The 16,564-nt window shown below is 44.3% G+C and overlaps 1 protein-coding gene and 1 long non-coding RNA gene across 2 annotated transcripts in view; one reads left to right on the top strand and one right to left on the bottom strand.

The window, feature by feature from the left end:
- Window positions 1–2,896: 2,896 nt before the first annotated feature.
- LOC104573634 (uncharacterized) lies at window positions 2,897–4,335 on the bottom strand. Its single transcript, XR_015913847.1, has 3 exons — window positions 4,255–4,335; window positions 4,041–4,128; window positions 2,897–3,048 (listed from the first exon to the last, which is right to left on the bottom strand). It is a non-coding gene; the product is annotated as an uncharacterized LOC104573634 (long non-coding RNA).
- Window positions 4,336–5,762: 1,427 nt separating this feature from the next.
- TAOK1 (TAO kinase 1) overlaps window positions 5,763–16,564 on the top strand; it is a 59,641-nt gene continuing 48,839 nt past the window's right edge. Inside the window, exon 1 of the mRNA XM_088533104.1 lies at window positions 5,763–5,923. The gene's annotated coding sequence lies outside the window, so the exon portion shown is untranslated. The remainder of the gene's footprint in view (window positions 5,924–16,564) is intronic.

The following is a 16,564-nucleotide window of genomic DNA, read 5'->3' as shown; positions in this document are numbered from 1 at the left end:
CATCATGTCCAGCAAGCTGCTGTTCTAGAAGCTACTGCCCTATCGCAGGGCCAGCAGGAATAAATACATGTCCCTAGAGCAGCCACTCCAGCCCAATCCCAGTAACATAACTGGGCCATAAGGTTTATGTTTGAGCTAAGACATTCGGCTATAATCTGGTGCTGTCACATGCAGGAACAGTCTCCTTTCTGCTGCCTCTGCTGTGATGGTGGCAACCTGTCACAAAGGACTAGCTGAGACAGGAGCAACATCCTAAACCGCCACAGCAAAATTCAGAGGAGCTTGTCCATGACAGCCTGGCAGGAGGTACAGTGGCCAAACTCGCTGCTATTTGAGCAAATCCTTTCATTTTGCAGTTAACTTTCTGAAGAACCGTCATCCAGCTTTTGCTTTACCCCACAGGAAAGGCTTGGTCACACATTTTGATATGCATGGGATATCTGTGCAGGGCTGCACAGGTCAGCAGAGCTCCCTTGGGGGAGTAGCTTGCAGAATCAACCAAAGAATCATCTCAGGGACAGGTTCAGTTTGCTTGCATGTTCTAAGTGCACAAAAAAAGCACCTGAGAAATAGCAGCTCAATCAGCTTATTGTTATTCTCCTATGAAGAAAGGTAGAGAGAATGCCTGGGATATCCCTGAGAGCTGCAATCAAGAGAGACCTGAAAGTAATCAGAGGAAACATACAGCTGTTAAGAAAATAACTTTTTCCCCCAAAGTCTTGAAAAATATTGCCCTTTCCAGCACAAGAACTGCCTACCCAGAATCCCTCAGTAACCTGCTTGACATAGGTACTAATGACCTACTGGCATTTATTTGTAATTAAACAGAACAGCATATGCCAAGGAAGTAAAAACTGTTGAGTCGCACCAAAAGCCACTTTTCCACTTGTGTGCCTGCCCAGAGGGTAGAGTGGGACAGTTAGTCAGAAAGATGAGATTCGGTTTACGCCTCTGACAACAGTTTCCCACGTGATCCTGAGTAACTGCTTCCCTTTCTTGTGCCTCTGTTTCCCTGTTTCTTAATGGATAACATCACTCCTTTGACTCACAGGACATTTGTAAGTGTACAGCAAAGAACAACTTGCTTATCTAATAAAAAGTAACAGAGAAGACTGAAGTACTATTATTGTCATACAATACAGAAGCGGTTACATAACAAGGCCAGCATTGCTTCATTTTTGTCATTACCCCATAACATATTGTCAAAGGGATGCTGTCTGACATGATATCTTCATCCCAGGGGATGTACCAAATTGTTTACCAAACATATTACAACAGTTTAGGAGACTACCTCACTCATTCTGACCAGCCTTTCTCCAGAACACGTTTTTCCTGTATAACCCTCTAACCTATAATAATGGCCTAAACTATGCTAAAGGAATGATAGCAAGTTTCATGGGATAGCTAAAGCAAAACATTTCCTGACTTGTGCATTTCACAACTAGTCATGCACTCACACACATGTGCGTATCTTCCTTGCTAACAGAGATCAAGGTGAAAGTCAGTTTTTAAAATGGCACATAACAATACAGAAGCAAATATTCTGAAAACCTCAAAGCCATGCAAAAATTCTCTCTAATCATACATTCTGTATGAAAATGAACTTTAAATAAAATCAGAATTAACTGCAGTTCGTACCTGCTATTACGATAATGAAGATTTCCAGGTTCAAGTCCTAAGATTTATTTTAGAGTTTACATTCATTTGCTTAAAAGAGTTCAGACTAAAGGAACACATAGGCTGAAGGCTAAGAAAGGTACATATGTGACTACAGTAGCTAGAACTCTGCCATAATCACAACCTTATCTTTCTTATCTACTGAAAGTATTTATACAGCAATGATTACTGCACTAGGCCCTATCACTCCTGAGTTATTTCTGAACCAGCACCTTAGTGTTGCTTTAAGACATTTACACTGCTAGAGGTGCTGTCATTCTGCTGAGACAGAAAGTGAAGCTCCCCATCACTGAAAGTCATTAAAAAAAATAAACTATGACATGTCCAAAGAAGTAGGGATGTTAATCCCAATGCCCTGGCCAAATTCCCAGCTTGAGTAATTACAATGTGCTTTGAATAAATTCTTGCCACAGTTTCCGTTGGACATAGTATTGTTCTCTACTTCCTCTCCTGCAATATTATGTAGTGCTGATGCACGCTCTTAAAAGTCCTGTCTAACCTGGACTGTTGTATGGGTCTGCCCAGGACCAGCTCCACGACACAACAACATATCAGGAATAACACATTGAAACCTGTTCTGCTTGTCACCTGAACCGCTACGCAATTTGTAATTTTTATTTCCTGATGTTCTGGCACCTCTTTCAGATGGTATTAACCTTGAGTATAGCTACCTGATGGAAAAAATGTTGCAAGTCTCAACTACAAACATACATTAACATGTTTAGTTTCTTTATGTGAGCTAAATTTCCATCAGTAAATTAGCAAGCTAAACTAAAACCATTTCAGTTCCTAGATAACTGCTGTGATCATCAAAAAGGGAAGCAAAGAAAATGTCTAACAGCAAAGGGCTAGAAAAAGCTAAATGTCTCTATTTAGTTTAGCCGGTGCCAATATACTTTTTCTTTTTTAAATAATGCAGGTTTCACAAGAATCTCAGTAGACTTTTTTTTTTTTTTCTTAAACTCATGGTCCACAGATGATATAGTATTTTTCCAATAGCCATTGGCAACTCTTACCAAATGTAGATCTAGTATTTTATTTTAAATACTTAATGGTTAATGGTGAAGTATTATTCCAGCTTCTCCCATCAGCCTCCTCTAGACACTCCACGGATTTCAGTCTGGGCCCACCACTGTGTTACACAGATTAAAAGACAAGAACAGCGGCCCAGAAAGTCTGATGGTATTTGGTGGGTTATCTCCATGGACCTTATTACCTGAAACTTTTAGCCTCATCATCTGTGAACTTTAAAGGCAACATGTCCAGAGAAGGAAGTACAAGACCAAGATTTGGAAGAACTCAATCCCAAATCCTACATTATGCAGCCATGGGCAGATCACTCCTGCTTACCATTTCATTTAGTTCCCTCATCTGTAAAGGGAAACGATAACCACTAATTTGACAAAACTGGTACAAGTTTACAAGAACAAGCTTATATTTATAGACCATTCTGAACTGAAAATTCTAGATTCATGTTAAATACAGATACTTACCTTTTCTAGTATGTTCTTACTTTCCCCCAAGCATGCCTCCAAACTCATATTATTTTACAAGACAGAAATTGTAGTTTGAGAAAGTGCATGGTTTTATTTTTTGAGCCATTTCAGAAATGCCTTTTAACTTGTCAAGCGATATGCTACAAATATCTTTGGCAGATGAATGAAACCAAGTTTCCTGTCATAGCTGCCAACTTCAGAGTTGAGATAATCAGATAAACCTTTAGTTTGCCTCTCCCAATAGTTACAACAACATATGCTTGAAGTGATCCACATTTGTGTTACTTTTCCTATTGGGATTTCAAAAGGCAAAGTACCAGACCATCATGTGACAAGTTTGCAAAACACTAGATGTGGTCCACAGCTACTTACAGTCAACCTCTGTTCTCAGCTTTATGCAATTTTCCCTCATCCCATATTAAATAATTCCCATAGTTCCACTTGCCTGAAAGTAAATATGAAGTTTTGATAGATAGACTGCAGATCATCCTCAATGGATACAAAGCCTTCTTCCGGTAAAAAACTCTTCATTTATAGAAAAACAGGAAAGAAGCTTTGTTTGCTTGTTATATTTTAGCAGTTTTGGTAATGTTGGATTTACAGAATGGTTGTATTTCACACTAAGGGTAACGTGAAACTCAAAATTTGCACGTTATTTTATAAACTGAGAATACTATCATTCTGTACATAATCCAGAATTTAAAAGTAGGAATAAACCCTGTGAACATACCTTTTAAACCTTGATATTTTATATAATTATTTTTATTCGTTTATTATCAGGACATCAGAATAAATTGTTATTTTGATGACTCTTTGCCTCCCATACTTCTGAAAGGGAAAACAGCTATAGATACAAGGGAGACTGACCTCAGTGGTTTCCTCTGTTCAGGAAACACAATGGAGTTCAACACCATTACAAGGGGACTTGGATTCTTTAGAATTCCTCCATTGTAATCTATTGTAAAAAAAAAAAAAAAAAACAAAAACAAATATGTTACTGTAAGACGTGATAATTAATCCCCACATGTGGCCAACTGTTATCTCTAGCTCATAGATGGAGATACCAAGTTCATGAACCTACCAGGTCCAAAGCCCATCCCTGGGAGCTGAGACTAGGGCTCAGGAGGCCACATGCTCAGGCCACAGATTTTCCCCTCCTCTGGCCTTAGGCTGGATAGAGCCAGGCCAGACACTCTGAAACACCTGATCTGCGTCACAACAGTAGCACAGCAGCTCTCACAAGTAAATGCCAACCCACTACTGGGGTCATCCCTTGTAGCTAAGCTGCTCCCCATGAGCAAAGCAGCTCCCATTCAGCTGGGAATCCTCATCCCCAGGCCTTCCCCCATATCCACTCTCCTCCAGCACAGCTGCCCCACAGCTCCCTCTTGCTCCTCTCCTCATTCTCCATCCCAGGCCAGCCCAGGCCCCACCTTTCCCATTCCCAAGCCTTCCACTTTCTCCAGAGCCCCCAGGACCCTCTCCATTCCCCTTAAAGCACCCTCCCCTCAGCCCCCCAGGGCAGCCCCCATCACTGCTCTCCCTCAGGCCCCTCTCTCACCATCCAGCCACCCCCTGCTCCACCATGGGGCTCTCGCAACACCTACCCTGCAAGTCCCTCCAGTGCCCCCATCACCCCCTCACAGGCCTCCCCTCACACCTCCCATTCCCCCCAGCCACCCCCTGGCCCTAAGTGCCCCCCACTCCTCACAGCCCACCCCAAATGCCCCCTTCCTGGTACCTCTGCTCCTAACTGCCCCTCTCATGCACAACTGCCCCCTCCCCCCGAGATGAACTGCCCCCTTTTGCTCTCTAAAAGCCCCCTCAACTCAACTGCCCTCTCAACTACCACCCCCTGCAAGCTGAAATGCTCCCTCGGGCACCCCCCAGCCCTTCTTTTACCTCTCTAAATGCCCCCCCCTCAACCCAACTGCCCCCTCCCTGCCCACCTCTTTCCCCCTCCCGCCACAGCTGACCGGCTCCATCACATCCCCCAGCCCAACCACCTCCTCTCACAACCCGACTCATCCCCCCGCTCCTCTTTTCCTCCCTAAATAACCCCCCTCCGCCCACCCAATTACTCCCCCACGTCCTCCCCAGCCCCTCGCGCCTCAGCGGCCGCCGCCGCCGCGCGCGGCCCCAACTGCCCCGCGGGCCCCGCCCCCCGGCGCGGCTGCCCCGGCCCCGCCCTCCCCTCCGCCGCCCCCCGACGCGTGTGTATGGTGGGGGGGGGGGGGAGGAGGGCGGCGAAGTCTCGCGAGAGGGGCGGGCGGGGGCCGCTGGCTGCGGGCAGCGCGGAGCGGCGGCGGCAGCGGCGGCGGCAGCGGCGGGAGCGCGGGCGGCGCTGAGGGGAGGCGGCAGCCGGGCGGCCATCGCAGCGCGGCCGGGACACCCGCTCCGCCGCGGCAGGCACGGCCGGCGCCGCCCGCGCTCCGGCTCGCCGTGCCCCCGCGGCGCGGCCTGGCCGAGCGGGGCCCAAGCGGCGGCGGCGGTGGTGGTGGCGGCGGCGGCGGGACGCTCCGCCGCGCCCGCCCTGCCATCTTAGGTGCCGTGCCCCGCCGCCTTTGTGCCCGCCGCGCCCGGGCAGCCGCGGGGGCCGCGCCCGACGCCCCTCCGGGGGCGCCTCCCCCCGCGGCGCCGCCGCCCCTTGCCCCGCTCCTCCTCCCGCGCCCTCCTCCTCCTCCTCCTCCTCCTGCTGCTGCCGCTCGGCGGGGGCCCGAGCGGCGCTCCCAGCCCGGCTGCGGCCGAGGGTAAGGGCGGCCGCGGCGGCGCGCGGGGCTCGCGTGGGGGCGGACGGCGGCGGCGCCGCGGCCTCCGCTGCTGCAGAGCCGCGGGGGCCCCGGCAATGGCGCTGCGCCGCTGTCAGCGGCCTAGGGCCGGGCCCGGCGGCGGCGGGGGGGGCCGCTCGTGAGCCAGGCCCCAACCTCCCCCCTGCACCCCCCCCACGGCGGGCGCCGCGCCGAGCCCGGCTTTTTTAGCAGTGCTGCTATTATTTTTATCGCTATTATTTATTTATTTATATCCGCCGCCCTTCTTGCCTTCCCCCATCGCTCCTCCCCGAGCGCCGAGTTCTTCCTCTGCAAGCGCCGCTTTTTATTTTTTTTTCGGTGGGGAGGTTGGGAGGAAAGTGACCTATTTTAAACCCCCTCCCCCTTGTTTTTTATTCCCCGTATTCCGTTCTGCTCCCGTTATCCAGGTGGCGTTTTCCCCCCCCGCTCCCGCCCCTTTTTTTTCCGCAGGTGGATGCGGTCGCGGGTGGGTTTCGGCGCTTGGCCTGTTCCGAGGGCCTCATCCGCGGGGTATCCAGCGGTGTCACCGCGATGGCAAAAATAAACATAGAGGAGCACGGCCGGTCGTGTGCCCTCGTGCCATTGTGCTGGGTGCGGTGCGAGAGGGGGGAAAACAAGGATGGAAATGGTTGTTGTCAAATGTAGAGCTTTAAATATCCCAGCAGAAATGGCAGCAGGCCTGGAGAGCCGTCTTTCCTTCTCATATATACATATGTATATATTTATATATATAAAATAACACTTAATATTAATCGCGCTTGTCTCTGCTGCTTATCGTGGTGCAGACTGTTTGATTAGGTAGCTTTTTAGTGGCTGAGCTGGTTAAATAGCATTTGCGTTAACCAGTTGAACGAATTGTGTCCTTCACCTTTGGCTGTTGCGTTTTGAGAGCTTTTGCAGCAGTGTGTGCAGGCGTGCCAAGGGCAGATTAGCAAGATGTTACCTAAAGGTTTGAATGGTATTGATTCTTTACTGTTAAAGCTATTTATAGTGCGTGTGACATGGTTCTTATGTATTTGCGCAAGGGTTGTCGGCTTGGAGTGCTTCGCATGAAATGGTCCCAAAATGCCATTGCTAACGGTGTGCATCTCGCGGAATGCTGCGGTTCAGATCTGCACAGTCTGAAAAATAACTTTAGTGTATGGCGTATCATAATGGTGGAAATATTGTGGAAAAATATGGTATACTTTGACAGTGATAAGAGGTTTTGTTTTCCTATTATAGAATAAAAAATTCTATTGCAATGAATATGATTTTAAATGTTTTTCTTGAAGCTAGTTTGATTCTACATTTTCATCGTTGTTGTCCCTATTCATATTGAATGTGTCACAGTTTTTGCTACTTATGCTCAAGGACAAACCTAATCAACGATTGGCTTGAGCCTTCATATTAGCTTTTTCACAACATTGGCCTACTTCTCACTGGTATGTTTGCCATTTTTAGGTCTCCTCTTTTATCTGTTGACTCAAATACATTGAAAACTTGAACCTTAATTTGTCCTTTGAACTTGGATGTTTTCCTTCAGTCTTTAAGAGTGTCTCACTAAAGAGAAAGTAGTTCTGGAAGAACAATCTAAATTAAATTTAATCTAGTTCAAAAATGCTTGAAGTAAAAACTCCTTGTTTCTTTCTCTCTTTTTCTTTTTTCCTTTTTTTTTTTTTTTTAAGACAAAATTATTTGCTGTTTGCAGAGGACCACATGTTGGAGTTAAAATGAAGTGCAAATAAGGTGACTTAGGCCTCAAGTTAGGCTATTGTTAAAAGTTCTCTTGCGTGCCCTTCCATTAAATTCTATTATAAGCTAGACTAGAGCATTTGAAGTGTTTACTCCTTTCTAAATAATATTTCCATTTCTGCAGCTTTCATCTTTGCCTATCCATTACAATTCATTAGCTTTTGTCACTTGAATAACATACTTTTAATGGGCTGTAAGGCAACCTACTTTTTGGACACGGTGAGATATATTAGAGAAGCAAATATATACTAATAATTACATCTTCAGATGTATCCTACTACTGAATTTCCTGTAACAAGGTTGTTTTGCAGAGAACAATAGATATGGCAAAGAATTCAGAGATTTTAAACAGAGATCTCTTTAAAAGATGTTGTAGCTAGCCAACTCTACCGTCATGAGTTGCACTTTTGACAAAACCTGCACATTCCGAGCAGGATCATTACAGTGCTTCCAGGTACTTGGTCCTAAGGTGCTAATTCCCTTTCAGATAAATTGATCCATCAAAGAAAGACTGGATATTTTTCTCTGTATTTCTTTTCACAGTTATATACTTATGATATATCTTAGTAGAGGTTACAGTTCTTTGAAAGTGTTCCATTTATAAGTATATTGGACAGTATAGATGCTTCATCAAAGAAGAAAATACTTAGTTGATTTGAGTCTTTTTTTATAATGCAAAAGTGGTAAAGAGGCTACGATAAATATCACTTGTTCTATTCTTGATATGTTCTTGCATAATTATCAAGAGGCTCGTTTAGAATAATTTTCTATTGTTGTTTGGATGAGAACTGCTCAAACAGCATATACGTTATTACACTGAAGTGCCTACCATAACCTAAAGCTCTTTCTTTGGCTTGTAGTGCAAAGCAGTGACCTGGGCTCCTGTTTTCTATGTATTTCCTTACGTGAACCTGAACAAAGGGGAGAGCTGAACTGCAGCGCTGGACTAGAATCCTGCCTGCTTTAGAAAGTTGTCCTGTGTCTGATAGGGTCTTTACCACTTACGGATTATAAAAAGATCCAAATCAACCCTAAACAGTTATGGGTAACTTACGTGGTTGACTGGAGGAGGGTATGTTTGAGGCAAGCTTAGCTATAGAGATACAGAGGTGAATGATTTAATATCTGTCCTACCCTGATGTCTATCCTGTCTTTTATAGCTCTTGGATGTGTCTTGCTCCTCTCCATCAACTCCTCCTCCTTGACAGACATGAGACAGGATGCATCCCTGGCCTCTGCATTCTTCTGCTCTCCTGACAGGCTAAAAGTACCTGTAGTCCAAGAAATGTTGATGTCTAGCTGCATAGTCCCATCCTCCACCTTCTTTTCCATGTGTGCCATTCCAGTAGCTCTGGTCCTTGTCTGAACCTGCACTGAGCCACTGCAGCCACATAGCAGAAAGGAAACCCAAGAAAAAGCTCCGTGGTTTGTGCCAGCCTGGGGAGCCGAACCGCTCAGTGCAGTGTTTTAAATGAGTGCTAGGGACAACTCAAGGGACTGGGCTGAACTGTGATAGCCAGCGATGAGATTAGTTTATGTAGGCTGCTATGGAACCACGGCCTCGCCGGAGAGAAACGTTTTGCAGACAGAGGTAGTTGGTAGCTTTTCAAATTCTTAGTATCTGCCTTGGGAGATTCTTTGCTTTTGTTCTTTAACAGGCTGGGGAGATACTCATCATACGTTGATTTCTGTGAGGAGAACAGATGGGCAAAAAAATCCCATGGATAAAAGGTCGGAAAACCACTGATCTGTTCCTGTGAAGTTCCAGGGGGCACTAAGCTGTGCAGAAGTGTTGAGCAAAGAGTCCTTCCTGTGAAAACAGGATTGAAAATATGAAAACTTGAAATTAGAGGTGAAAATGTCTTTGGTGGAAAAAAAAAATGTGTACAGAACAGGAGGGAAGGATGGAGAGCTGTTTAAAACGCAGTTGCCTTTTAGACACTGTATTCCTTCCTCTTTATCTAAGTGCTCCTCTACAGTATGGAACATGGAGGAAGAAAGACTTTCTGAAGGTCTTTAGGAACATGGTGGGTATTAGGCAGCACAATGGAAGCTTCAAGGATGTTTTTTTTTAAAGGCAATTTTTAAAAACAGATATTGGATGATCACTAGATGACAGTATTTGTCCATTAGCAAAGGGTAGCCACCGTGAACTTCCAGTTCGTGGATTTGGTCCTTTGGCTATATGTGCTCTTCTTCATGTTTTTTTTGTATCTTAGAGATGCTTCTCTTCTATTAGGGAGGTGGTGTTAGATAGTCCTGTCCTTAGGAATTGTGATGCTGGCTCCTTAATGTGAGTGCATGGTAGCTAACAGTTTTTCCTTTTGCATTGCTTGGCTAGAAGCAGGTTTGGTTTTTTTCTCTAGGGTCAGTTAACTGGGTGACAGCATGGGATTTACGTGTTGAATATTGTCGTCAGAATGGAAAGGACTAGAATTGTTTTATTCTAGGGGGAGCTTAGACTTGGAGGAAAGGAGCAAAAATCTCAGGCCACTAAAGCTGTCAGTCTGCAGGTTTCTGGGCCTGTATCTTCTACTGACCCTTGTTACAGTCCTGGCAAGAGCCATGCAAGTGTTTTCTTTATAGTGATGTATGATTTTTGTAAAAACAGAGTTTTGTCCTGTGCTCATCCAATGTAGCATATTTACAGGGCAGCGCTGTGCTAGAGTGTGGATGAGTGGTGTCTACAAATTTACTTAAAAGCTTTAGCTGTACATCAGTGACGTAAAGCCATATTTGAAAAATAAATTTCAATGCTCAATTTTAATCTTGGAGATTTTGGCTCATCGCTTTCCCACTGAAAGCCAGTCTGCATTATACGTCAGTTCTTAAAATGCTGCTCTAGAGAATAAAGTTGTTTTCAAGCTCTCACTTAGTCCAGCTGAACTTAAAAGAACCTTTTTCTTCCTCTTAGTCTGCTGCCACTCACTGAGTGCCAGTCGAAATGGTTCCTGAATGGATAGAAATTCCTTTAGGACTAGCCCCTCTCAGCCTGCAGCTTCAGTTCCTTCTCCCCTGGCCAATTTATAACCCGAGGAAGGTGTTGGGATCCAGAAGCTTGAGAAAGTGCAGTAGGTGAATGCAAGTGCATTGAAAGAATAGGAAATATTTTGTTTCAACAGTCTCTGACTTGTGCCTTGTCCATATGTCTAGTCTGTTTTTTGAGCATCTAAAAATCCTTCCTCTTCCCTGACATACTGCAGCTCAAAGGCATTGCTTGGACCCGCGAGCACCTGCCTGAGAAGCACTATGTTGGGATTCCTTGGAAATAACTGCATGTGATATTACATGTTTGTTATTCTTGTTTTCCTTATTCTTAATATGCACCTCTTACTTCCCACCTCAGTCTCCTTCTAACTGTGGACTGTCACCCCTCACCCCCAGCTCAGGAGATGGGAAGAGGTTATTTTTGCTAATGTTTCGCAAATAGGCCGTCAGGATAGAGTAAGCAGAGCAGTTACTTCCTCCATGGGAACCATCAGATATTTGGATTTCTCAAGCTGTGTCCCAGTGGCCCTGCAACATGTTTCTTCCTCAGTTCTGCTTTGCAGTTGTCACCAGCGTTGGCTCCTCCCCATTCCCACTTCCTTGTAATCCAATCTGAGGAAAGATCATGGGATTTGAATGTTCTTGCTTTTCTGCTGTTGCTGTGAATGTTTGGGTTGTCTCTGCCCTCTTCATAGAGTAAAGCGTGTGCTGCGATCTTGGCTTTTTGGCTCTGCCTGTTCTAAAAAGCAGTTGACAGTTGTTAAAGTCAGTTCTGGGCCAGCCATGATTTGATGCGATTAAACTGTGTTAAATATGTTCCAGAACAATTTCTTGGCCTAGATAGCAAAATAGTTAAACCCGGGTTTTGAAATCCATTTACGTATGACTTGGCCCTGTACACCTAGGTAAGCAGCCTACTTTTTTAGGTGTCAAATCAAACCACAGATATGTGCATAACCATAACTCAGCACATGATCTTCTGCCTGTAGGTCCATAGCCCTCCCCTTTCTGCTTGGGCCTTTATTTTTGTTGTTCTTTGCTTAGATAAGGCTTACCTTGAGAATTACATCCAGGACTAACCGTTCTAATGTGGTTTCACCACCCCATAAAGACTAAACGTGCTGCAGTGTGACGATTTTCCCAGGGGTCAGCTGAAGTGGTGCAAACCCCTCTTTGTCCTGGCTCAGGATATCCTGATAGACAGGCCTTTACTGGGAGGCTTTTGTGAGGGTTTGCTGTCTTAATTAAAAATAAAAGAAAGCAGCCTAAGTCTTGACAAAATTTTGTGCTAGCTTCTAGAAATATATATCAAAGTTAGGAAGAAAATAATAGTGTGTTTCAGGGGCAGTGCTCTGCTAGGAATGTCAGGCTCCGTTTTTCTTAGAGGTTAGTTGCTGTATGGGCTAGCTGTGAACTCTTACCTGTGTTTTTGGTTTAGTTTTCCTTCTTTCCTTTCCACAAAAAAAAGCCTCCCATACTTTGAAGTGTTTAAAACTAGGTTAGGCTCTGGCTGGAGGTGCATGTTAGAACTTCCTGTTAATTCTTGCTGTGACCTGCCCGTTTTGCAGCAAGAATGCAGGCAAACCCATCTGAATGCTGATCCCCTGTCCTTTGTGGAGAGTGCAAGAGAGTTTTCTTCCCTTGACATGGTAGATGGGCAGTCCTAGAGCATCTCCCTTCCCAAAGGCATGACACGTACCAAGACAGACGTGTGCAAGCCTACGGACCGAAGCACGGGCAGCGTTTTGTGAGGGCTAAGATTGCTGTCTTGCATAATGATCATTTCAGTTATTTCCTTCTCTCATAGTCAGGAGATGTTGCCATAAACCGCTAGCTCAGAAGCTGACCAGACCGCTCGGTTCCTTTGCGAAGGCCCACGCAGCACTGCTGAGCTGACCAGTCGTGAACATTTCAGTCTGTTGCTGATTAGGAAGAAGAAAGCTCAGGGTCCTAAGCACTAAAATAATCTGTACTTAAGAAGATGTCACTGTGTAAATCGGCGCCTGAGGATTCACCTCTTAGTAGAGACAAGAAGCTTAATTCCAGTAGGTTTTATCCCAAAAAAAAGTCATTGAAGGAGCAAGCTGTCTTCACCATTACTTTTACTTTTCATTGCAGTACTCATGTTCTGCTTTGTTTTTGCAAATTAATTTAGAAGACTTGTTCTTGGTTTGACAACAAGGAGGGCTATATTGGGTATTAGATTAACACAAATGTAGTTTTCTTGTAAAGAACATCATTTATGTTCATTAGCTGGCAGTTAGTCGGGAAAATATAAGTAAAGCACATCTAAAGATTATTTGCTAATTTGTTTTAAAAGGTTTGATGTGTGTTTTTTGACAGACTTTTCAAAAAAAATTTAGAAAATTCCTTATTTTTCAAAATGTTTTACCTAAAGGTAGTCCCTACTAGAACTGAATGTCAAATCTTCTTAGAGTCCAGTTATTACATAATACAAATGCACACAGATGTTTTCTGTAAAAAGCTGAACGTGCTCTTACCTGATGCACTGGAAAGAAGAGCTTCATCCCCCTGTTCCTGGCAGGCACCTATAGGCACTGTTCAGTGAGACATCGCTCAGCACAAGTAACTTTCATCTACTGTAAATTCTATTTTATTTGTCTCTGCAGAGAAATTTACAATGTTGATTTTCATTTAAAGCAAGTCTACACAGTAAAATTGCTGAAGCTTATTTAGAAGTAATCAAATGAAGGATTATGTCGCTTGAACTATGTTATTTTTAAACTAGACTAACAGAGTGAAAACCTTGAAATTCAAGCGCTTGTATGGGAGCACTCAGTATTTTGGGACCTAGGTTTTCCGAATGTGCTGAGGGCTTGTTTGTTTTTTTCCATGCAATATTGTTGCAGCCACGGAGAAATTTAGCTAGTGTTCCCTAAATCTGCTTTTGTTTTGCAATTAATACTACCCCTGTTGATTTGAAATAGCACTTACTATTAGTTCTGTTTACCTTCATCCTATGCATTGCAAAATCTACCTGCCTGTTTACATAACTCTTGGGGAAACCAGGATGATTTGGACTAGTGCGAGTGGAAGGAGAGTATTGTCTGAGTTGTGATTGTACTTGTCTGCTTAGTTTCTGCTTTGGAGGCTCCAAGCACCTGTGTATTTAGGGAGTTTTCATGGATGCTTTCATGCATGTGATTGCATTTTTAAGTACATGACACATAGGGTCACACCACTGAACTGCATCCTGGAAGTGGGTGAACAGAAAGTTGCAGTGATGGTCGGTGTCCGCCTGTCCTGACTCGTTTCCAAAGGTAACCAACACCTCAGGACACAACGTGCTTAGTTGCTTCCATATGACTTTGCAAATCTCAAAACTTCTGAGTAAAATTCCTTCTCTGAATGGAGTTATCCACCTTCTTTTGATGCTTTATTAATGACAGCTATTTGTCTAATTACCAGGGCAGAAGATTCTGATACTGAGTATATTGCAGTGCTTCATCATTTTACTGTCTTAAAAGTCAAGCTCTACAGAAAACTTCAGCAGCTTCACAGAAATCCCTAATTGGGTTTTATCTGAAACCAGCCACTAGCTACACCTGGGTTGGACAGTGGTTGTGCATTGCCTAGTTTGGTGTCTCAGTCTTCAAGATATTTTTTGGCTATTTCTTCTAAGATAATGAAGATACTTTGTGCTTGAGACCTCTTCGAGCTTGCCAGTCATGTCAATCTGCTGAGTTCAGGTGTCACGTGAAGGATAAAGCTGCTTGTGGCATGGAGCAGTCAGGTTGCATGTTTTAGCATGGGCCTCTCCAGAGCTTTAATGAATACAGACAAGATATGAAATGGTCTTCAGTGCGAGAAGCATGATTTTCCCTTTTGCAGATCCTACTTTCTGCATGCATGCACATGGGGAAATTCCTCAGTCTCTGCTATGGCATATTTAACTCAATCTACAGGAAAGATGCTTTTCAGAGTACTTACATTATATGGAAGAAGAAAAAAAAAGCCAAATCTTTAATTACTAAGTTTCAAACTTACAGTGACTTAGACATACTGTTCTGTGCTTTGTTTTGTTATGGTTGAAACCACCTGCCTGCACACTCGATAATACAAATATTAGTGCAGCTTCCAGGTATCTTTCCAGATGATCAATAACTAAACACCTTGCAACCTTAATTCCTCTTAGCCTTGAAAGCATCAGCCCTGCAGCCTCCCCCCATTTTGACTGAGCTGTTTCCAGGGGCCAGAGGGTCTGAAGGGAAACTTTTTATCTGTGACCATGGTGAGTTTTGAGTCGTCCCCGTGTTAACAACTGCCAGCAGCCTGAAATTTTAAATTCTTATTTGCCTGAAAGCTGCTTGGCTGTTGTGTAGGTTTTGGGGGTTTTTATAATCCTGATGTCATAATTCTGTGAGTTCTCCACTTCGGCATCTTCCAAGAAAACAAAACAGGGGAGACGAGACCTGAATTTCAAATGCAGAAAACAAGTAGATCTGATTCCTCCTTTCATCCCTCCCCCTTTTCCTTTGAAAGGAGCTTTCAAGCTGACTTTATACAACAGGAATTAGTTTAATAGGAGAGGGGGGGAAAAAAAGAGAGGGAAGCGGTAATTTCTTTTCGATTCTTACTATCAAGTTCTCAAACTTTTCTGCTTTGTGTGCTGTAGGGAGTAAAGGATGTGATACACATTGTGTGCCAGATGCAAGTATATGGGCACTTTATAAAAACTTAGGTCCTCCGTACTTCTGTGTGGCGGTGTGTTTGTGCCTCTCCCTGTTTCACTGATGTGGGGATACTTAAATAAGCAGCATATAGTGATTTCTTGTTGCAATTTTGTCGATTCTCTTAGCGGAGACTCTCCCAGCCACTTCCGAGGTTTATATTAGCATCATGGTAGCGCTACCAGCAGCCTCCCTGCTGCTGGGCCCTGGCCAGGGTCAGGGGGCAGCCAAAACCAACTACATGACTGATATAACCAGGCCCATTTTGTTTGAACCCTTGAAATTATTAGTGTAAGAGCGTAGCTGAGTTCTCTACCTTGCTTTAAGGGAGGACTTTTGTGATCTAGCAGCAACTGGCCTTCCTGGAGCTTGTATCTAGCTATACTAAGCAATGTGCTTCATGGAAATATAGACAGGTTCATTCTCTTACAGGCTAGAGCTTTAGATACTGCCTTACTCATAATGACTTGGCAAAATAACCTGCACAGAGGCATTTTTAGGTATTTGGGGGATACAAACCCTGAGTATCAGTCATCAGAAGGGAGATTGGTGGTCTCTCAGAAGTGCTCCAGATGCAGAAAGAACTTCTGGGCAGCAAACAGCGCTACAGCTAATATTCTTTGCCCTTTTGTGTTCAGGAACTTTAATTAGTTCTTGGTTGTTCTTTATAGCTCGCATACAAAAAGTAAGTAGTGTTTTCTGGCACGGTGTGTGGAGCTCTCCGCAGCTCCCTGTCCAGCTGGACTGCCTGGGTGACCTGCATGCCTTATGAAGGAGCAGTTTCTTGCCTGTTGCTGGTTGGTTGTTAGGGCAGTATCTGCCCAAGGTATCAGGAGGTTGTCCTACTTTTCCCTGCTCAAAATCCAAGATCTTCAGCACTTTGCAGAATGGACCCCTGACTTTCTCTTTGTTTATTAACCGACCGGAGCAGTCAGCAAATACATCTCCTTTTAATAAAGGAAATATTGCTCCTTTTTTTTGTTCCTTATTTGTCTGTTTCTACTGACAAACAAAAGGGGATCCATTATTCCAGACTGCTGAAAAAGAATCGTCAAATTGCCAGGTATGAAATTATGCTGCTTGTTCGGTTGCCAGTAGGAAATGGTGTGTAAGGTGTTTCAAAACCTACAGAGAAGAAAGTTCTTTGTATGTGTGAATTTAGTATTCACAAAAGGTGTCAGATTGACAG

This window comes from Tinamus guttatus, unplaced genomic scaffold (assembly GCF_059628265.1).
Source record: "Tinamus guttatus ecotype Peru unplaced genomic scaffold, ASM5962826v1 Tinamus_guttatus_pri_ptg000480l, whole genome shotgun sequence".
In the NCBI taxonomy this organism is placed as follows: domain Eukaryota; kingdom Metazoa; phylum Chordata; class Aves; order Tinamiformes; family Tinamidae; genus Tinamus; species Tinamus guttatus.
Note: the sequence above shows the minus strand (reverse complement) of the source record. Positions and strands in the feature narration are given on the sequence as shown.